The following is a 15,391-nucleotide window of genomic DNA, read 5'->3' on the forward strand; positions in this document are numbered from 1 at the left end:
TATTATTGAACCTATTTCTTGATCATGACTTAAAAAACTTCTAATAGAATAATAAAGTTTCGAACCATCAATTGAAGAATAAAAACAAAAATTACATTAAATTCTTATAGAATACGGATAATCATTACTAAGAATTACTCTTATTGTCATAGAATAAAACTAAAAAAACCTTTCAAATCGGGAAAAAAGCATCAAAATCTATCAAACACTAATACATTCTAAAAGAATAATGTTACTGAGAATCACTTTCAATTTTGTGGTCTGTTCTTCAATCATCAACTTCTTCAAGAATCAACTTCTGTGAAAACAAATCTAATTGTAGTTTAGAATCCAATAACACATTAGCAAATGAGAAAAAAAAAACTAAATTCCTTTGGAAAAATATGCAGACTTGTGAATTGCACCAAAACCAATAACCAAGAAATGTAGAACATGCATAAATCAATGAGAAAATATCCTTATTCCATTCCAACGTAATTGGAATACATGATTCCATTATGATAGAAGTAGAATTCATGATTCCATTCCGATAGAAAATATCGAGATTTAATTCCCATAGAATCGGAAATCGTGATTCCATTTCGACATAATTGAAATTCAAAGATTCAGTTCTGGCAAAAACATGCTTAGAACATGTAATTTTTCATGAATTTGACATCAAAAACTTCTAACAAAAGAAATGATGGCATTGTTAGTTACCAACATATACTGGAAGCATAGTATGCAATTGTTAGAAAAATTATTCTAGATTGTATGCCAAAAGTAGTCAATGTTATAATTCATATTTAAAACATCAATGTTCTAATAGAAATAAAATTATTTGAATTAATAAAATGTGTTGCTATGTTTCTTACTGAAGTCAATAGTAGGATCCATTTGTTAAATTTTTTCTATTTTCTTTGGTTACAAAAAACACCCTCTGTTGATATATTTTATGAAACCAAAATTGATTTAAAGTCTTTAGAACAAGTTTACTCATTGAACCTCTATGATCTATGATCAATTAAAAAAATATTATTTGTGCTATTATTTGACACATTAAATAAAAAATTTGACATGCTAAATTAATAAGATATTAATTCCATACTAATGTTAGAGAGGAAGCATCTATTCACACTTGAAGAACCTATAAACCTCGCATATATGCACATAAGGGTAATGAAATACAAAATTACTTTATCCTTGTGTCATCAATGTAGTATTGTAGGCATAATATCTTCTACAAGGAGAAACAAACTTGTAGGCAAGGACGTTTTTGTCAAGAACCATTTATAGAAGTTCATCAGTTTAGAAATAAAAATAAATTCGATTGTAGAAGTAGAAATTAACTGTACATTCAGAAATCAAGTTTATAAACATCGAAGGTGTAGAATTTGAAATTGATTAACATCTTATTTTAAAAAATCGATTGCAAAATTAGAATTTGAGTTTAATAACTTACCAGGGCTAGGGTTTGTCAAGAAAACTTCTTCTCGGGTTTAGTAAGGGAACTCTTTCTTTGTTTTCCAATAGTTGTAGTGTTGGTGTATGCCCAGGGTGACCCTGTAACGATGTAAATTTTCAATACAAAATTTTCATTTTTAATCATATAATATTCATAACACATTTCAGAAAACATCAGTTGTTTAGTTACATAACATAACTCCGAGCTTAATCAGTTAATAATTCAGGATCCTCGAAACATAATTATTTCTATGGTGTGTACAATCAAGCTGGTGCTATCTCGTGATCTGGAGAAAAACTGAAACACATAACACATAACACGGTAAGCACGATGCTTAGTGAGTTCCCCAAAATACCATGCACATATAATTAGCCACTCAGGCTATAGCTCCACTAGACCTTTCGGTCAATGCGTCTCAGTGGACCTTCCGGCTCCACAACTCTGGTAAACGTTCCGACCCTACCCTGATGACCTTCCGGTTCTGCTCTGTTGACCTTCCGGTCCTACTCTATTGACCTTCCGGTCCAACCCTGTCGACCTTCCAGCCTGACCAAGCAACTCATGACATAACACATACATATCTCATAGATAAGAACATATCTCACATAAAAAATGCATAATATTACATAGGCAAAATGCATAATATCACATAACTCGTGTAAACACATAACACCTTCCGGTCACACATAACTACCACTCTAGGTAAGGTATAGTGAGAAGACTCACCTGATGGCTAGTAGGTAACAGACAGTACTCAAAAACCCCGGACTAGCCTCCGCCTGCACATTAGACAGGCATCTCGATCATGATTCGCCTTATTACTCATTTACTCCTTAAGTCCTCTTTTCCCCTTTTTACCCTCGGGATGGGTAAAAGTCTATTTTACCCCTCCTAGGTCCCTCCTGCCCCTTATTGACTCACCCAAGAAGTCAACAGAAAGCCAGACCTAGTCAACAGCCAAGATTGACCTGACTCACCGAGTGCACACCTACGACTCGCCGAGTCCATTCGTATTCTTCCACGTTCTTCCTAGGGTTCATTCAACTCACTGAGTTGACTCCTAGCTCGATGAGTTAACACTAGGTCCAGGCTACTAGGTCATACCCGCTACGACTCGTCGAGCTATCCCATGGACTTGGCGAGTTGGCTCCATCGGATTTCTCATTCAGCCACCCGAGGTTAGATCTGTGACTCTAGCTTATAGATCCAACCTCCTAGCATCCAAAATTCACGTAAAGGTCTAGTCTTTATGCACATGCATCACATATTTAGCTCTTTTTGACAAAATGACCCTCTTAATGATGTTTTAGGCTCAATACTCTTATGTGACTGCATAAAGCTGGGATCATGGGACTCTCTGGACCTCTCAAGGTCCAGATCTGATGTATAAGCCTCAAAAGGACTTCACATACTTCATAACTCAACTTAAAAGAGGGTGAAGAAACCCTAAATTCATGAGATCTACTAACCACACGAAAATAGTTATAGATTTATACCTTAAACAATAACCTTGAATGGAATAGCAGTAGATCTAATACCCTCAAGTCGATCTTGCTTGAACAACCTCCTTCTTCCTTGCAAGAATGCACCAAGATGATGAAATTAGCCCCCTCTTTCTCTCTATGCTCTCTGGATCAAATAGGGTCTCTTAAGGGAAAGTGTGGCCACAAATGAAGGCCATAAGAGCCTTTAAATGGTCACAAACCCGGAAAATTAGGGTTTTCCTTAGCAGCGCTGACTCGACGAGTCAGATACTCGACTCGTCGAGTCCATCCATTTAACATGTTACCAACTCGCGACCTTACTCGACGAGTTGAGGCACCAACTCGTCGAGTCACCCAAGTAAACTCATACTTGCATATAGAAATGTTATACCTCGGAAATCAGGATGTTACAGACCCCAATTTGCCTTGTCTACAACATTAATTACCAGAGAAAGTGGGTATTGAGAGAGTGGCCAAGGAAGTCGATTATTGGGGGCAGTGGTGGCAATAAAATTGATCGAGCATAACTAGGGGATTCTGGCGGTGGCGACAATAAAATTGATCCCAAGACGTTGAATTCTGTCAAGGGATTCTGATGGTGGCGGCAATAAAATTGATCGAAGACACAAGGGGATACCGTACTTCCTTCATTCTCTCTGTATTTAGGTACTAGGACATCAGTGGTGAGTGAAGATTTTGGAGATGGAAGGACCGATTCATAGGGTTAATGAGATTTTATAGGAACTTCTGTTAAATGATTCTATATATAACAAATTTTATTTTTGGTTTAAAAAATTAATATATACAATATTACTATTATATCCTTATATATTTATTATGTATTTAATTATTTTTTTTAATTTTTGATTGGTCTACAATGATCGTTACATTCACAAAATACTTAGTTAGAATACCTGAATATATATATATATATATATATATATATATATATATATATATATATATATATATATATATATATATTTTAAAGTAAGCACATAATTTTAATTGAATCAAAGGCATTACATTTGTAGATTTTGAGTGCAGCACCCGCTTGAGTTAATCTATAGTATGTTTTCTTTATTATTATTATTATTATTATTTATAAAATTACCTTTTAATTATAACAATGAGAAAATATCTTAGTTATCACCGTAAAACAAATGAAAAGCCAAACGGGCCCTCGCCAGTGTATTCTGGGATTTAATAGGGGGGGGGGGGGGTCCTTAGTAGTACAACTGCGAAGGTGAATGTCCGGAAACTTCTTATGAAGAGAGGGTAAGGCACAAACATAATAAAAAATCCATGTCCTGAATGCTGCTATCCCGTAAGATGTGGTCTTGCAATACCTAAGATTGGGTCTTTAAAACAACAAAAACATATAAGATGATCTCTACTGCCGAGTATAAACCCAAACCAGCAAACCAAATGAGTAAGAAAACAAGTTGCCACTATAAGTATAATTGTTGATACATGTTATCCATTTTAGCAGTATAAAGTACCACCATGTGGTATATCAAATATATGTTGACATGAATTTTTTTAGGGTACTTTGTATTAGTTTTGGATCATTACAAATTGATATCATATGCGTGGTTTAAATTAACTAGATATGTAAGGTAACTTTCGAATTCCGATCTAGACTTAACTTTAGATTATTCAACTATAGACATGGTTGTGTAAGGATTATTCAACTTTAGATTATTCAACTTTAGGGTGGACGGAGCCACTGAATGGTGGTAACGGGCTTCTGCCGATACCTCCGGCTAACCATTCCAAGCATGTGTTGGTATAGCTAAATGTGTAGAATGGCGGGTTGGGTAAGCTTCCAACCTCTCTTTTGTTCTTCGTGCTTGTACTCTATGCATCAAACTTTGTACCAAAGTGTGTGGTTTGAGATAGATTTTTATGTGTTTTTACCTGTATTAATAATAATTACTTTAAATCGTGATCCTCATTGATTTCTTCAATACCTTCGTTTATTCTGGTAACCACTTTCCCTCCTATATTGCCTCGACATGTTCAGATTACCTAAAGATTAAAAACATTGGGGTCCCACTCAGTTTGAAAAATATGCAAAGCTCTGCGCTAACCGAAAGATTCATCCTGCAAAGCCTCTTTAGATCATGATCAGATCAGAGTGAGCCTTTTCTATATTCATTAATCAACCTCCCCACTCTTCCATATTCTCTTCCTTTCTATTCTCATTGCCACACATATGCTTCCTTATCCCCACTGCATTTCTTTCTCACATTTTTTAATTTACCCTACTTATTGTTAGCACTTTCTTTACATGATTTAGCATATCATTACTTCTTGTGGCTGGCCCATGTCTTTAATTTGCATATTGCCATCCACCACATTCACATAAACAAGTGCCTCCAGTATGTTAAAATAGTAAATGTTGCAATTATCACGAGACTAAGATATTCATCAGTCATTTGCCATTGAAAAAGCATCTACTGAGTACCTCATTAATCTAAAGAACAGAAAAAGGCTGAAAGTGTCTTTATGTGCTTTATCTTTGCTTGATTCCCACTACCTTCAGTGTACATATTAGGAAAATATTAGATTGCATCTTTGAACCTTAAATTCTATGTGCTATCGATTAGTGTCGTACAACTCATCAGAAGGTATTAATCATTCTATACAATAACTCGTATATGTACAACCTGGGAGTTCGTTTCTCTGCCTAATGCGCACACTATACACCCCAACAATCACACACAGAGACGTACATACACACGCCAGCATGTTTTGTGAAGCAAATTCCAGTAAAAAGGTTGATGGAAATGGAACAAAGGTTGCAGGGAGTTGCAGATTTCTACCCGAAAGATCAGAGTTATCACCCATAAAATGCATTAAACATCTGGCTGATAAGATGATAGCAGTTGTTCGTTTCATTGGTGCTAGAAAGAGAAGTTGCAGAAAGGTTACATCCTCTGGAACACCAAAACAACCCACGGTAGCTTCCATTGATTCTCAAAGAGCAGAAGCTATTGATGACTGCATCGAGTTCATCAACTCTAGTTCTTCCTTAACCAGGTCTAATTCCGTTTGTTCGTAGATTAATTATTAACCATATATGACATATGTGGGTTTGATCTTGTAAGTATAGGTGTCATTTCCCTAGTACTGATCAATCATCATATGGTTTGATTAGAAAGCCGGTCTGTCATAAGAATTATTATGAAATGCCGACAGGATCTTGTGGTATATTGTAAGGAACATTCCTTTTTGGGTTTTTACAATATGTTTGTTGAATTATGTCGTCTTCCGTACCAGGTATTTTGGGAAATGCTTGATTTGTTGTGAAGGTTTGTTAGTGGTTTACATATCACTGGACGTAAAACTTGTTTGTACCCTCTGCGTGCTTAGTTGTAATGCTGGATCTTTTCTTTTCACTAGTCAAATTCCCAAGTGAAGTGCAATTTTTATTGCATGAATAAAGACCTTATTTTGTTTCTATTTTTACAAATAAGAACACTTTTGAATCTTAAAATATTGTTTATGATAAATGGTTGATTAAAGAACAACGATGTATCATGTATCTAACCAATATTCTTATTTATAACATAGACACATAGTACTATTGTTTTTACAAGTAAGAGCAATCTACTTTCAATTTTTTTTTCCAAGATTATAGCACGATACTAAAACTCTACTGGTAGAGTAGTTAAGATATAATCAAGGTTCTAAAAAACTCACTATGGCTCCGCCATGGAGCGCCACGGCTCTAAGGCTTGCACTTGCCGCCAAGTTTTGCCAAAACGCCGCCTTAACTCATATATGTGTATAAAAATGAATAATAGTTGAAAATACATATAAAAATATTAATTATATAGAAAATTGTCACCTTAAGTTACGCTTTACAAACACCGTGACTCGCCAAAGCTCAGGAAAGCTTGAGGCTTGACATTGCCGCCAAGTCACGCCTTACGTAATTTAGAACCTTGGATATAATCGAGCTTTTGATCATGCGGCTATTTGGAAGGCTATAGCAAACTACTTTGAAATATATATGGGCAGATTCAATGATTCACTATATATAAACTAAACCAGTGATGCAGAAATTGATCTTGACGGCCGATTAATCGTTTGACAGTCTAGAATTAATTACGATTAGAATGTTTGGTGGAAATTAATCAAACTCGAGTTTGGCAGGAAATATTTAAAAAATTCAAAATTTTTAATTTTCAAACTATACATAAAAAGTTTTAATTTTCAAAATTTTAAGCTTTCAAATATTTGGATATTATACTAAAATTTTCAAATTTTAAAAAATTTAAAATTTTCAAATACTTATTTTTTCGGTGATATATTAATTTTTAAAATAAATTTATTAATAATTTAGGGTCCCCGATTAATCCTCACGGATCCGATTAATCGCTTAAGGTCAGTAGTTGACCACTGAGGTATTGCCGAACGATTTTCACAACTTTTTAATTTATATTTTATAAGAAAACAGAAAAAATAAAACCATATAGTCATCGTTTTTTTAACAGTTGAAAATTATATTCGAAAGCTAGCAAGCAACAAGAGAAAAACGATTACAAAAAAGTGTACAAAATAGGGTTCATCAATCACATAATCTAAACTACATTGCATTTCTTATTCCTATTCTTGAGCTAATCAAACGAATTAACAAAGTACAATTTTCCTAAAAGTAGTAATTTTAGGGAGTATGTTAATCGCAAAAACCACCATATTTCAATATGTCCATAACACCCACATAGTAGTCATGATGATCACCTCTAACATTTTACTCATTCTAGACTCCACAAAGACATTATCCACCCAATAGAACATATCATGAATCGTGTGAATTAAAGGGAATGGATGATTAATCCATTTAAAAACCTTAAGCCATAACCGATTAACAATCTCACATGTTATGTTAAGAATAAGTGGTTACCATCTTCAACTTCTTTATCACAAACAGGACAAAGGATAAAAGGAATGTCAATCCCTCAAATCTACAAGTTCACTCTAGTAGGAATCATGCGGAGCAACACCCTCCAAATAAGCACATTAACTTCCAATGAGTCTGATTCCCACTTTCACCCATAGACACCTCATCGATATAACATCTTCTAAAAGCAACTGTAAACAACTCATCAGGACTCGAATCCCACAACCATGTGTCTTGTGATGAGGACGAAGTAAAGGTTGCCAAACAATCCAATAAAGCCGTGAGTTGGGTATGCTTGACTCTACCCTTAACAAGTCTTCTCTAAGCTCACTCCCAAACACCATTAATCCATCAATATATGATCCGCCAATCTTTATGCATTTCTAAAGCTTAACCTTCATTAAATCTTGTTACAATCAATAATTTCTCATGAACAATAGTTATGTTTCATCCACAATATATGCAGGATATGTTTGTGGGCTAACATATACAAACATCGGGCTACCTAAGGTAAAAAGCTAACAAGCTAAATCTAATAAATAAATAAATATACATAATACTTGTATACGCTAACAGCCCCCCCGTGGGGAGATCTTGAGCGGACGTTCAGACTAGATCTGAAGTTAAGAAATAAGGAAGATAGTAGCCCTTTCGTGAAAATGTCGACATAAAGTTACATTTTCAGCCCCTCAAACTTATCATTTTCGCATTTTGAGGCTTATTCGGCCGAGAAGCCCATAAACCATTAGGCTAAAAATTTACATTTTTAGTCCCTTGAAATTCCTAATGTTCAGAAAAATATTTATAGAAACTGTTTTGACCCTTTTAACTTTCAAGAAACCGTGACTTGTTGATTTGTACCCCAAGTTTGTATTTTTGACAATTTAAGCCCAAAAATGGGTTTTATGTTAGAATTTGTACATAATGACCTTATAAGCTATTATTCTTGACTTGTTTAGTGTAAGATAGCTTAAGTTATGCTTGTTTCCTTTCTCATGTCTTAGATCTCGAGTTTACACCCTTTTTGGTAACATATTCATCACAATACACATGAAACCACACACATACATGCATCAAATCACACATAGCATACATATACACATAGATTTACACATTTTTCTTGTATTCTCCCCCATAAAACTCATAAAAACCGAAAAGAAAGGGGTATGAAACTCACCTTGAGTTGTAGTTTCGGTTTTGAAGAAGACTAGAAGAAGTTTGAAGCTAATTTTCAATCCTAGCAAGTCTTCTTGGTAGATCTTGAGTTTAGTGGCTTAGATGATGTAAGATCACAAGTTTGAAAAGATTTAGAAGATATTTTTGATGAAATGAAGTGGCTAGATTATGGATCTAAGCAATATCTTACCTTAGATGATGAGTTTTGTGGAAAATTACCTTCAAAACCTTCTAGATCTCGAAAGTATGGAGAGGAATGGAGAGAGTTTTCTTGAGAGGATTTTTGAGTGAAGTGTGGGTGTGTGTGTTTGGATTCGGCCGAGAGCAAGAAAGAGAAGAGAGAAGAGAGAATGAGTGATTGGATGGTGCATGGAAGTATGAGTCATTTTGCATGGTCCTTTAAACAATTGTGAGGTGGCATCCAAGAGTCAACTCCTCTTCTTGGGTTGGGCTTGGGCCGAGAATTAGAGGAAAGAGAAGAGAGTTTTGGGCCTTTTGCTTAAATCCATATTGTTGGCCCAATTTGATGATTTTTTGGCCCATTTGGCTCCCATGATGGTTTACGGCCCAATTTGTCAAAAATAATTTGCTTCATAGTCCATTAAAGTTAATTAGATTAATTATGGCCCATTAAGGTCCATTAGGGTATTTTATTTCATTATAGGTCCAATATATCCCAAAATGTTAAAATAAATGGAAGTGGGTCCAATTAGAGCCCATTTAAGAGTTCTAAGCCCAAAATAGTCAAATTGGAAGCTTATTGGCCCATTAGGCCCAATAAGGAAATCCTAGTCCATAATGGACTTAAACCTTGATTTCTAGGGTTTCCAATTCTTTGTTGACTATTTGAAGTGCTTGCATAGAGCGTTTTATGGACAATTTGTTGTTATTGAATAAGCATCATATGTGCTTTCACATTTTTGGTTCACAATTGTTATCATTGTTGTTGTTACATGGTATAGAATTCCTAGTTGTGACAATTGGGATAGTAGAAGCATCTGCCAAGGAGTGATTGTCGGTAGATGAGTCAACGCTAGCAGTGCGATCACCTTTGGTGGGTGTGACAGTACCGAAAGGGTGAGGAGGGTTGGTTGGGTCGTTGAAAACATTACGAGACCCCTTATAATCCAAGAATGTGTGATCGAGGGTTTGGTTTGGTGTCATAGAGCCAAAATGAAAAATAGATTTGTCAAATGTTACGTGACGAGATATAATAATTTGTTTGGTGTGAAGGTTGAGACACCGGAAACCTTTGTGATGTGATGGTAGCCAAGAAAAATACAAGGTACAGATCGAGGTTGAAGTTTGTGAGTTTTGTTTGTTTGAGGATAAGAAAGGCACCCGAATACACGAAGATTATTATACGAGGGTTGTTTATGGAATAGTTTGTGATAGGGAGTATCATTTTCTAAGTTGAAGAAGGGAGAATATTGAGTAGATGAGTTGCATATGAAGGGCTTCTACCCAATATGTGGGTGGAAGATGAGCTTGAAAAAGAAGAGTGTGAATGATGTTGTTTATGGAGCGAAGCATCCTTTTAAATTTACCGTTTTGAGGAGAGGCATACGGACATGAAAGGCGCATGTGTATGCCATGAGTGTCACATAATTGGTGAAATTGGAAATTATCAAATTCTTTTCCATTATCACACTGAAACATTTGAATATCAGTATGGAATTGGTTTTTAATATAAGCACAAAAATGAAGGAATTTGGAAAACATTTTTAGATTTCATATGTAAAGGATACACCCATAGGAAATGAGAGAATTGATCAAGAAAAATGACATCATATTTAATTCCACTATGACTTATCATTGGAGATGTCCAAACATCAGAATGTATAATTTGAAAAGGAAACATGGCATCGGTTTTAGATAAAGGAAATGCTAAACGAGTATGCTTCCCAAGTTGACAAGCAGGACATAAAAACTTAGAATCCCTCTTAGTGCATGAAATGAAATTATTTGAAAGTAAATGTTGAAACACATGTTGGCTGGGACGACCAAGTCTTTGATGCCACGTGGAAGAGCTGACAATAAGAAGAGCTTGAGGAGTTGAAGGAGTAACCGGATAGAGCTCACTCGTGCTATCACACCAAAGGAGAGTTTGTTTGGTCAGGAAGTCCTTCACAAGAAAAACCAAAAAATCAAACTCGATAGAAGATTTATTATAACGAGTAAATTGACGAACGAAAACAAGGTTTTTAATAATTTGAGGGGTAATAAGGACATTGTGTAAATGAAGAGTACGAAATGGGTAAAGACCGAGAGTAGATTGACCAACATGAGTGATCGGAATTCGAGATCCATTACCGACTAAAACAGAAAAATTATTATTTCACTTATTACTAAAGGAGTTAAGTATACCTGAATTATTGTGAAGGTGTGCAGTTGCCCCGGTGTCCATATACCATTAAGAGTTTCCCGGATCTTGAAGATTCATAGTGCTAAAAGCTTGAGTGAGCGAGGTTGCTTGATCCGTAGTGGGCGGGTACTGAAAAAATTGCGGTGTATGAGGCTGCATAATGGGTTGAACGGCAGAATACAATTCAATACATGGCCTAAGGAGTTGAAGTTGCATTGCTGTTGGACCAGCTGGAGTTGCTGGGTGCTGAATTGGGCCAATAAATATGTGGGCTGCAATTAAATGAAGTATTTGACCATTGGGCCATAGCTGGAGGTAGAGGTAGTAACCCACAATATAAATGCCAAGAAGACGCTCCTCCCCAGCCGCCAGCGAAGGGATAAGAACTTCCACTGCTTGATCTGCCACGACCGCCGCCCCGGCCAGATCGACCCCCTCTGCCACCACGGTGGTTCCGACCACCACCCTTTCTGCCATTTGAAGAGACACCACGATTTGCAGTTGGATTACGTGTTTGATGTTCGACATTCATCATTGTAGGGGAAGATGAATGGTCGTGATGTGATGCCTGTATGTTACGATTGTGTTCCTTATTGATTGACCGTTCTTTAAGCATGAGCATCGACCGTATTCCGAGAAAAGTTGGGAACGGTTTTAGATGACGGATGGTAGTAATGATGTGAGTATATTTGTGAGACAATCCATTGAGGATATATATGAATAAGTTTCTTTCAGGGACAGGGAAACCAATATTTGCAAGAAGATCAGATATGGACTAAATTCAGGTAAAATAATCCACGATGGAGGAGTCTCCAATGGTGATGTTACGAAGTCATCATCAAGCTCCATACCCTTTGATTCTTTGTTCTCATGAAAAAGGTCTTCGATAGCTTACCATACTTGTGCAACAGTGGCATGAGATGTGATGATAGACTGGAGTACCGATTGTGTGAGAGTACCATACAACCATTGCTTAACAATGTTGTCAACTTCAATCCAGATAGTGTCATTAGATTTTGGAGAAGACCCGTTAAGATGATCGTATACTGAGTAACCAATACAGTGGGTTTTAAAGAATTCTTTCCAAGAATCATAGTTTAGTCGATCAAGATCTAGGAGGAGGGGAACATAAAATTTTATGTTTGTAACGGCGTAGATATTATCTGTGGGAGAGCGTTTGGGATCGGAAGAATCTGAACCAGGCATTGCTGGTAAAGACGAGAAGGACTTAACAAGCCAAACAAGAAAGATAAAGATTAGTAGAAGAGAAGAGGATTAGAGGAATGACAGAGACGATGGAAAAATACGCTGTTTAAGGATCGGCTAGGGTTGATACCATGTTACAATCAATAATTACCCATGAACAATAATTATGTTTCATCCAAAATATATACAGGATATGTTTGTGGGCTAACATATACAAACATTGGGCCACGTAGGGTAAAAATCTAGTAGAAGACATGTCTCTAACCTTTCTCCTCAAAGTATTAACTAAAAAAATATTATTTGAAATTATGACGTTGCATGGCAGACACTAGAGCATTCCACACCCCTCCCCCCTTCGGTTTTTTCTCCTCACTACCGACACACCACAAGGACCGTGAATATCCATAAAATTTTCTTGTATGCAACATGAAACCTCCACCTCCATTTTCGCAAAAGAACATACTTAAAAGCCGAAATACTCCTACTCCCTAATCCACCTTTCTGTTTAGAACATAAATCTTTGTTCCACTAGATCCACACACATTTTCTTTCATGATCATCCACTCCCTGAAAAAACATGACCTGATTGATTCAAGTTGTCTACAAACCGCTTCCAAAGCTTTAAAAAAAGGAAAAAAATAAATGGATATACAAGCTGCCTAGCACGGATTTGATTAAAGTGAGCCGACCACCAATTGATAACATCTTTAATTTCCATCTCGTCAACCTTCTTTTGCAACGGTCTATCACAACTTGTCAACTATCCACTATAGACATCAAAAGAATCGATGAAACTCCATGGTATGGTATTTAAACGGTAGATAAGTTGCACTACACCCCGTTAAGGATGATGACAAAAATCCTCATACCTCATGGAGAACCTGAAACCCGTACCCTTTTGATTGGGGAATTCCAAAGTTGACCGGTGATGAGGAATCCTCGAATAAAAAGTGGGGATGGTATACCCCTAATACCAACCCTGGACCCGACGCCATTATATATTAAATATATAAAAATAATACAAAACATATATATTTATAGTACAATTTAAAATATATAAAATTTGATCCAAATAACTTAACTCATTAGTAATTACTTAGTTGAAATTATACTTTTTCTTTTTCTTTTATGTATTTAACCTCATGTATCATCTTTTTCGCTTTGGTTTATCTATTATACCTCCAATATGACTCTGTTAATTTTTTTTTCTATTTAATTAATATTCCCCTATAGAGATAGGGATTGGGATCCCCTATATTCCCTACCCCAATTGCCATCTCTACACCCATAAGAACTGTAGTATCATCCACCACTAAAATATGGACACCAATCTCGAACAAGTTGGACATTTGTAGATTCATTTTAAGACCTAAGACACAATAAAAACAATTCAACACAGTTACAAGGTTCGACACATTTTCTTCGTTCCATTCTCCCATGAAAAGATCATCGTCAACATAAAATAAATGAGAAATCCGTAGATCATCACTTTCGATACAACTCCATGAAACAACCCATGAATCATTGCATCTTCCATGGTGACATGTAAATCTTCCATCACGATCATGAAGAAAGAGCAGAGATAATGATCACCTTGTCTAAGGTCTCGATGCAAATGGAAATCCTTCAAAAGACTACCATTGACGAGAATTGACGATCGAGACAAGAATAAAAAAGCCTTGATCCAATCAATCCATGTACATCCACACCCCATGAACTCCATAATAGTGAAAAGGTGATCCTAACTGATTGAATCACAAGCCTTCTTAAAATCCACTTTAAACACCATCAATTTCCTCTGCTTGTACAGCAGATCTATGATTTTTTACCATAAGAGGGCCATCTAAAATGACTCTCATTAGACGATTAGCAAGAAGTTTAGCAACAACTTTGTATTGCACTCCTATCAAACTAATCGGTCTATAATGCTTCACAAAAATAGGATTTTCTTTTTTCGAAATCAACGTAATAAAGAAAGTGTTTCAACCAACCGGAATATTTTTGTTATCAAAGAACTGATTGACAAAAGCACAAAGATCATCTTTCCAGAAGCTCCTCATATTTTTTTTTTATGAATAGGAACGAAGCATTCGGCCCCGATGCCCCGTCACTAACACACAGTCACACAACTTCCCCCACTTCAGCCTAAAAAAAACTCACCATTTGAACTTGCAGCAGTTGTAGCGACTTCAAAAAAGGGCTCGATTTATCATCTTAATAGTTGAAAAATGCTTGAATTTATTTTTGTAATACTCAAAAAATGCGGTTTTAACCTCCATAGCATTCGCGATCCAGTCTCCATCTACCATGGTATTTTTGTAATACTCAAAAAATTGCACTTTTTACAGCTATTTAACTTTTTTCTAGCGAACTATTAAAAAAACTAGTATTCTCCTCTCCTTCCACCATCAAATTAATCTTAGATTTTTGGGCTAATTCCAAGGCTAAAATATTATCAAAATTGGCAACTTTTTTCTTTTTTTTTTCTTTTTTTTTTTTTTAAATATGGAAAGCCTGTCAATATGAACATTGGCCTCTCCAACTCCATTGTCTAATCCCATATCAATATCTTCCAATTTGCACAGCAAGTCCTTTATTTCTTTCTTTCTTTGCTCTTTGTTTGACTTATTCCAACTTCTAAGCTTATTCTTCAAATGCTTAAGTTTATTTTTAAAAACCACAAATTTGTTTTCCTCACCATCAAATTCACGGTGTGACCCAGCCTCCCTCACAATTTGTTCGGACCCATCTTGCAACATCCAAAAATTAACCATTTTAAAAGGTCATGGACCATAATTAATCAT

General features: G+C 35.8%; 1 long non-coding RNA gene across 1 annotated transcript; it reads right to left on the reverse strand.

Annotated features, from left to right (window-relative positions):
- Positions 1 to 167: 167 nt before the first annotated feature.
- Positions 168 to 13,349, reverse strand: LOC145015138 (uncharacterized). The gene is made up of 4 exons (XR_013665761.1): positions 11,384 to 13,349; positions 9,018 to 11,141; positions 1,442 to 1,542; positions 168 to 298 (listed from the first exon to the last, which is right to left on the reverse strand). It is a non-coding gene; the product is annotated as an uncharacterized LOC145015138 (long non-coding RNA).
- Between the last annotated feature and the right edge of the window lie 2,042 nt (positions 13,350 to 15,391).

This window comes from Lactuca saligna, chromosome 9, assembly GCF_052625555.1.
Source record: "Lactuca saligna cultivar CGN05327 chromosome 9, ASM5262555v1, whole genome shotgun sequence".
Taxonomy (NCBI): Eukaryota; Viridiplantae; Streptophyta; class Magnoliopsida; order Asterales; family Asteraceae; genus Lactuca; species Lactuca saligna.